General features: G+C 43.4%; 1 protein-coding gene across 1 annotated transcript in view; it reads right to left on the bottom strand.

Moving 5' to 3' along the window:
* PARVA (parvin alpha) overlaps positions 1-6511 on the bottom strand; it is a 171207-nt gene that overhangs the window by 135448 nt on the left and 29248 nt on the right. The gene's annotated exons all lie outside the window — the stretch shown is intronic.

Here is a 6511-nt window from a genome sequence, read left to right as displayed (position 1 = left end):
GCCCCCACTAAGCTTGAAGATATCAGAGCTAAGACATTTCAATGAAAAGAAGCCTTTGGAGTTTCACTAGCAACCCAGGGGGCCAAGAAGACTCCTTGCATTTTCTGCAAACCCAAAGCATTAGCTACAGAGTTTTTCCTTTAAAAATGGTTTTGGTTGTTCAAAACATATCATCATCAATGAATGGCATGCTAACCCTTAATTTCCTGACAATTCACTTAACTTTAGAACTAAAGGACTGACTACCTCATGTAAAAACAAATACATTAAAGGACACATAAATCTCTACATCGAATTAGGTTTGGTAATAATACATAGCACATACAGATTTCACCTGTATGCAATATGGATATCAAAACAGAAAATGACTTGAGATTTTCAATTCGATTAAAATAAACTTTTAAGTTCCTCTCATGTCAGGTACCATGCTAGAAAGACAACAAAACAGTCTCTGCCCTGAAGGAACATTCAATGTGTTGGGGAATATAACATGTTGGACTATAAATTTTAGAGCCTGAAGAAGTCTTAGGGGTCATCGAATCCAATCCCCTGATTTTACAGGTGAGGAGACTGAGGCCCCAAAAGGCTTAGGTGACTTATCTACAATCACCTAGTAGTGGCTAAAGGAGAGGTAATATTTCAAACTCAGTCCTCAATAGGATTCTGTCCACCATACCTCACTGCCTCAGGGGTACACCATATAAGTCAATTATAAACAGGAGTGTGCTAGTAAATGTTTAACAATTGTCTCTCTGGGTTAAAAAAGGGGGGAGGTCTAGAAACATTTTTACATTTAATCTGCATTATTAATATTCTCTTCATCACTTTTTTAGGTCAAGACAATCAACAAAACAATAAGTCACACCCTGACCTGCAGGGCTTTCCAATTTTCAAGGCACAAATGCTCACACTGAAAATTTAACAATTTGGAGTCCTTTGGGGCTGGCTCTAGCACACCCTTTAAAGCACATTACAAAAGTAAATACAAAGTCATTTCAGAAAAGGAGGGGAACTGACCCCCCTTCACTTCCCTCTACCTGTTCTCCTTTCCCTCAACCATCACTCAAGTTCACAGGATCATGGAATCATTACTGATGATTGCCCAGCCTAGTTATATTCATCATATTCCTGGCTTCCCTTTGAGTCATGTGCACTCTTGATTATTTGGAGTTTTTAATTTTTTTGCTATTTACAGCCATGCAGCATCACTGAGAGAATTTAAAAGACAGTTTTTGTATGTGTTAGGGAACAGCTTGGCATTGCAGAAAGCAGGGCACAACTGGGTTTTTATCAATGTGACGACTGATTGCCCATAAAAGCAAACACTGACAGTTGTTTCTTATCAGCCAATATTCACCTCTCCAGTCCATAAACCTTAACACCGACACATCCAAAGACATGGACTCATTATAAAGCCTCAATGGGGGGTGGGGGAAGGCAGAACATAAAGACATTTAATTCTCAGATATCTGGTAAAACTTTGCACGCAGGCTCATAAGCTCCTCAGGTAAATTATTCCTCTATGATTCAGAGGGGAAAAAACCCAAACAACTAGCTTATATTCCAGGACTGTAGTAGGGAGTCTAACATGGTCAACAGAGGTCCAGATTCAAGGTCAGGAGGTTCTAGATTAAGGTTTTTCCCCCTATCAGAGAATAAGAGGATCAGAGAGGTACAATTGGAAGCATCTAGGCTGACCCCTCATTCTACAGATGAGGAAAATGAAGCCAAGGGGGTGAGGTGAGTTACCCAAGATCACATATATGTTTGTGTCAGAAGCAGGGTTTGAACTTGGGTTCTAACCCTTTGGGCATTCTACAATGCTCTTGATATTTAAAGGGGAGAGGGAAGAGAGAGGAAGAAAAAGAGAGAGCTATGGAAAGAGAGAGAGAGGGAGACAGAAAAAGAAGGAGGGAGAAAAATTAAAAAGAGACAGAGAGAGAAAGAGAAAGGGAAAGAAAGGAAAAGAGGGAGAAAAAGACAGAGAAGGAGAGAGGGAGGGAGATAAAGACAGAGAGAGAAGAAAAGAGGGAGAGAAGGGAGAGGGAGAAAAGTGATAGAGGCGGGAGAGAGACAGAGAAAGACATAAAAAGAGAGAGGGGAGAGAGAGGGGGAAAGAAAGGAGAGAGAGAGGGTGGGGAGAAAGAGGAGAGAGAGGGAGAGAGAAAAAGAGGAGAGAGAGGGAAAGAAAGGAGAGAGATAAAAAGACAGAGAGGAGAGAAGGAGAGAAAGAAGTGAGAGGGAAAGAAAGGAGAGAGAGAGAAAGAGAGAAAAAGAGAAGAAAGAATGGAAGAGACAGGGAGAGAGAGAGAGATAAAAAGAAAAGAGAGAGGAGAGAAGGAAAGAAAGGAAAGGAGGGAGGGGGAAGAAGAGAAAGTGTTAATATACACAGTACAGATTTCTTTCCTCCTTTTTCCACTTTCTCCAATCATTTTGATAACTGATTCCGGGTTTCTTTTTCTATCTTGGCTACCGTCAGCTGTACACATCATGTTTGTTCCTTCAGGGACACTCATGGATGTCTCTTCCCTTAAGATCTGGGTATGATCCCTGAAGATGCCCTTTCTCAGAAGTGAGCTCTTCCAATGAGACTGAAAACCCTCCTTGCTTTTATATGTCTGCTCTTCCTGACCCTGTTCCCAGCCAGATCTCTGTCTTCATTTGGGACCTGAGGATAAATGGGGCTGAAACTGGGCTCTGGTTGCCTAGGGGTTAAGCTGCCCTGCCAGCACCCTTGCTGTTTCTTGTGGTCAGACACTCTACATCCCTCTTTAAATTCTGAAAAGAACCCTGACCTTTAATCTGTGGTCTTAGTTCCTTTGACAAAATGGAAGATTATGTCTTTTTCCCCCCATAAGCCTCCATGCAAAGCTTAGCCAGCTTCCATCTGGCCCGGCTAATTAAATGTAAGTTAACATTAAGTTAAGAGCCAGCTACAACCAACCCACAAATCTCCTCTTTGGTGATTGCCCGTCTATTAATTGGGTGAACGACACAAGGATTTAATTCCATTTTTTAAAAATTACTTTTCTTATTTCCTTTTCCTTTGTAGGAAAATAAATCAAATGTTGGGAGAAAGCACATTTGCATATTTTCACTTCTCAAGCCTAAGATAGGGGAGAAATGATAATGAAATTCCTGGCAGCTATAAAATGAAGATTGCTCCCTCCTCCCTAATGAAATCATGCAATCAATAACAAAATAGAACAAAAGTAATAATGATACCTAATCATAAGATCCTGGAGGGGCTTGTGTCCTTTTCAGAGTTCCTTGAGATTCACAGATCTCATTCAACCTTGCAGTTTATTAACATTTTACCTTTTAACTCTGGTAGTATCTATGATCTATTATACAGATACTCCTTCTCTTCTCCCCTCCCCCCCCCCACTCCCAGCCATGTTTTCTTTTTTAGAAGATCACTTCTTCCAATAGAGAGGTTATTAAGAAATAAAAATAACCACGAGTTCAAATTATCTTGAAGCCTTATTAAACCTAAACTTATGGTAAAAAGCAAAATTTTAAAAGACAAAACAAGCCCAATTGTCCAAGGTTTGTTTTCAACATAACAAGTTCAGCCTGCTTAGACATCCGAGAACCAGACTTTTGTGAACTGTCATGCTTTGAAAAAAAAAAGTCCAAAAATCCAGAGGTTTTTTATTAACCAGAGCTTCTCCCCTCATCTCCCTCATCACAAAATAAGCTTGTTTTTCCAACTAAATTGACTCCAAAAGAAGGAACTGTTTCATTCTTTGTACTGTAGTACCTGGCATATAGTAGGTACTTAATAAATACTTGTTGATTGAGTGTCAGGAGAAAAATAATAACTCAATGTGGGTCAAGTTCCCTTCCTTTAGCTCTGCCAGGCTTTCCTCCTTCCCTGCAGCTCCAGCAAAAGCCCAGATTCAGTGCCCAGCGTGTGGCATGGAGGACTCCGGGGGCTTGCTCAGAAAGCCCTATCAGTGTAAAACATGCCGGCAGAAAGTCCAGGCGTCTGCAGCTGTCCCCAGATCACAGCTGGTTAAAGTCATGTGCCTTTAACTGTCCTGCTTGTAAAGACCACTTGGGAGGATTGTTCCCACTGCTTTTCTATGTGGTTCCCAAACGTCCAGGTTTGAGATAAAGCTGTCTCCAGGGAGTTCATTTATCACAGCAGAAGCCAGGGCATTTTCTAAGCTGAACTTTGAATGCTAAACATCCAGAAGACACAAGAGGCCGCAGGCAGGCCCCCATGGGCTGGCTGAGTGGAGCAGACAAAAGACAGGAAACCCCGAGGGAAAGGCATTCACCCAAGGTCACACACTTTACCTGAGGCTGCCATACATGGAAAGGTTTAAATCCCAGAGGGGAAGGGGCTGCAGCAGGCAAAACCGTCACCCCAGGATTTCTGCCTTCCTTGACCTGGTTTCAAGTTTCAATCCTAGCCTTTAAGGGAAAAAAAAAAGGTGGGGGGCACTTGGGTTGAAATGCTACAGAAATCTAGCACTTTAAAGCTCGTTCCCTTTATTTCAGCGCCCCGATGGCAAGAGAGGGTGCCATTTTAACTTTGTCAATTTCTGCAATAGGCTTGGTTGGGCCCAAAGCCGGCTCTGATATTAACATGTTTAGGCTTCTTGCTGTGTGTGTTTGTGTGTGTGTTTTAATAAAACCACTCGGCCCCTTGCTGATCGGGAAGGGTGATTCCCCAGTCAAGCTTCAGCGTTTCCAATGAATGCAGGGATTTGTTTTCCCTGTGCAGATAATTAAAAAATGGCCACAGCCTCCTGACTTGGAGTTTTCTTCCCTAGTGATGAGATATGGGGGTGGCGCTGAGATAGATTATTCAAGAGAAAGTCGGGGTCAAGGCAAAGGCATGGTGGAAAAGGAAAAAGGAGGAGGCCGGCTTGAGAATGGCTGGGCAGACAGTTTAGCTGCCGAGCCTGATGGAGCTCCCCATGGCCGTCCCCTCTGGCACACTGGGTGCCTTTTCTTCTCTCCTCCTAAGGGACGGCAGAGCTCCCTGGGGGCAGAAGGTGCAGCCCTGGGCACCAGCACCAGGCACGTGATCCCAGGAGTCAGCACATCCTGTCCTTGCTCCAGAGGACCTGGGCGCCCTCCCCCCACCTCCCTTTGCTCCTCAGTGCCATAAACAAACTGCTTTCAGGCCACCAACGAACAGCAGTCTCTTTGCAAGCAGCACTGGGCTGTGGATTCTGCCCAGCTCCAGCTGGCCTGTTTCTTCACCCCTGACTTTCCTTGTGTCCTGGCCACTGGGGCCCCCTGGTGCCCTGCAGAGCACACACAGCCTAGACTATTGTCTGGCCCAACTGGGGGATGGGGAGGAAGACACCCTTGAAAAGCCCGCTTAGCCAGGCAGGGTACCCTCGTACTGGAGGACCCTATATCCCCTGCCTACCCCACATAGAAAGCCAGACTGTCTCTCAGGAGATTTTATTTCACAGTTGACACTTTGGAAAGGGAATGTGAATTATGTGAAAACTTGCACAGAAACAAGCCTTCTCCCTCCCAATGTCAGATGTGTCTTCCGTCTGCCACGGGTATTTTCTGGTAGTGTCTCCAGAAGGGGGAAAAAACACAATGGGAGAGACTGAACCTCCCCAGAAATTGGAGAAAAGTCTAAATGCTATTCTAGAGAAGCTCCAGAGGAGAGCCTGGGGAGGCTAATCAATCAATTACTTCATTAATTACTCATGGAATCATATACTCTCAGGAGTGAAAAAGGACCTAGGGGTCATCTAGTCCACCCTCCAGATCAATCCATTAATAACAATTTATCGAGTGTTAACATATGAATCATGGTCCTGGGTTTGAAAGGTCCTACAAAAAAAGCATAAGGTATTTTCCATCACTGAGCCTACAGTCTAATTGGGGAAGGGAATGTCTCCTGAATTTCGACCTCGATTCAAGCTCCAGCTCGCTCCTCTAGGCATGTGACTTGAGCAGGTCAAGTCACCTAAATTCAGTTTCCTCATTTCTAAAAACACTCCACAGGGTCGTTGTAAGAATCAAAGGAGAAAATTGATATAAAATGCTTTGCAGAGCTTTGTTATTGTTTCAGCCCCATCCAACTCTTCATGACCCTGTTTGGGGTTTTCTTGGCAAAGATACTGGAGTGGTTTGCCATTTCCTTCTCCAGCTCGTTTTAGAGATGAGGAAATTGAGGCAAACAGGGTTAAGTGACTTGTGCAGGGTCACACAGCTAGTATGTATCAGAGGTCAAATTTGAACTCAGGTCTTCCTGACTTTAGGCCCAGCTGTGCCTTGCAAAGTTTAGAGCATAATATACATCTCAGCCATTATTACTAGCTATAAAATGGGGATAATACGTTCCTCCCCCAAACACCTAATAATAGATTTGTTAGGATCAAATGAATTCAGAGTTCATAGGAAGATGTCAATGCACTTAGTCTACATTAAAATGCAGTAGTGAAGTAAGAGATTATTGACGCAAAATTAAACAGTTCTATGACAATACAAGAGAATCATGAGGCCATCAATCAGCCTACCACTATTT

The sequence above is a fragment of the Trichosurus vulpecula genome, chromosome 6 (genome assembly GCF_011100635.1).
Source record: "Trichosurus vulpecula isolate mTriVul1 chromosome 6, mTriVul1.pri, whole genome shotgun sequence".
In the NCBI taxonomy this organism is placed as follows: domain Eukaryota; kingdom Metazoa; phylum Chordata; class Mammalia; order Diprotodontia; family Phalangeridae; genus Trichosurus; species Trichosurus vulpecula.
This window is presented reverse-complemented; position numbering and strand designations above follow the sequence as displayed.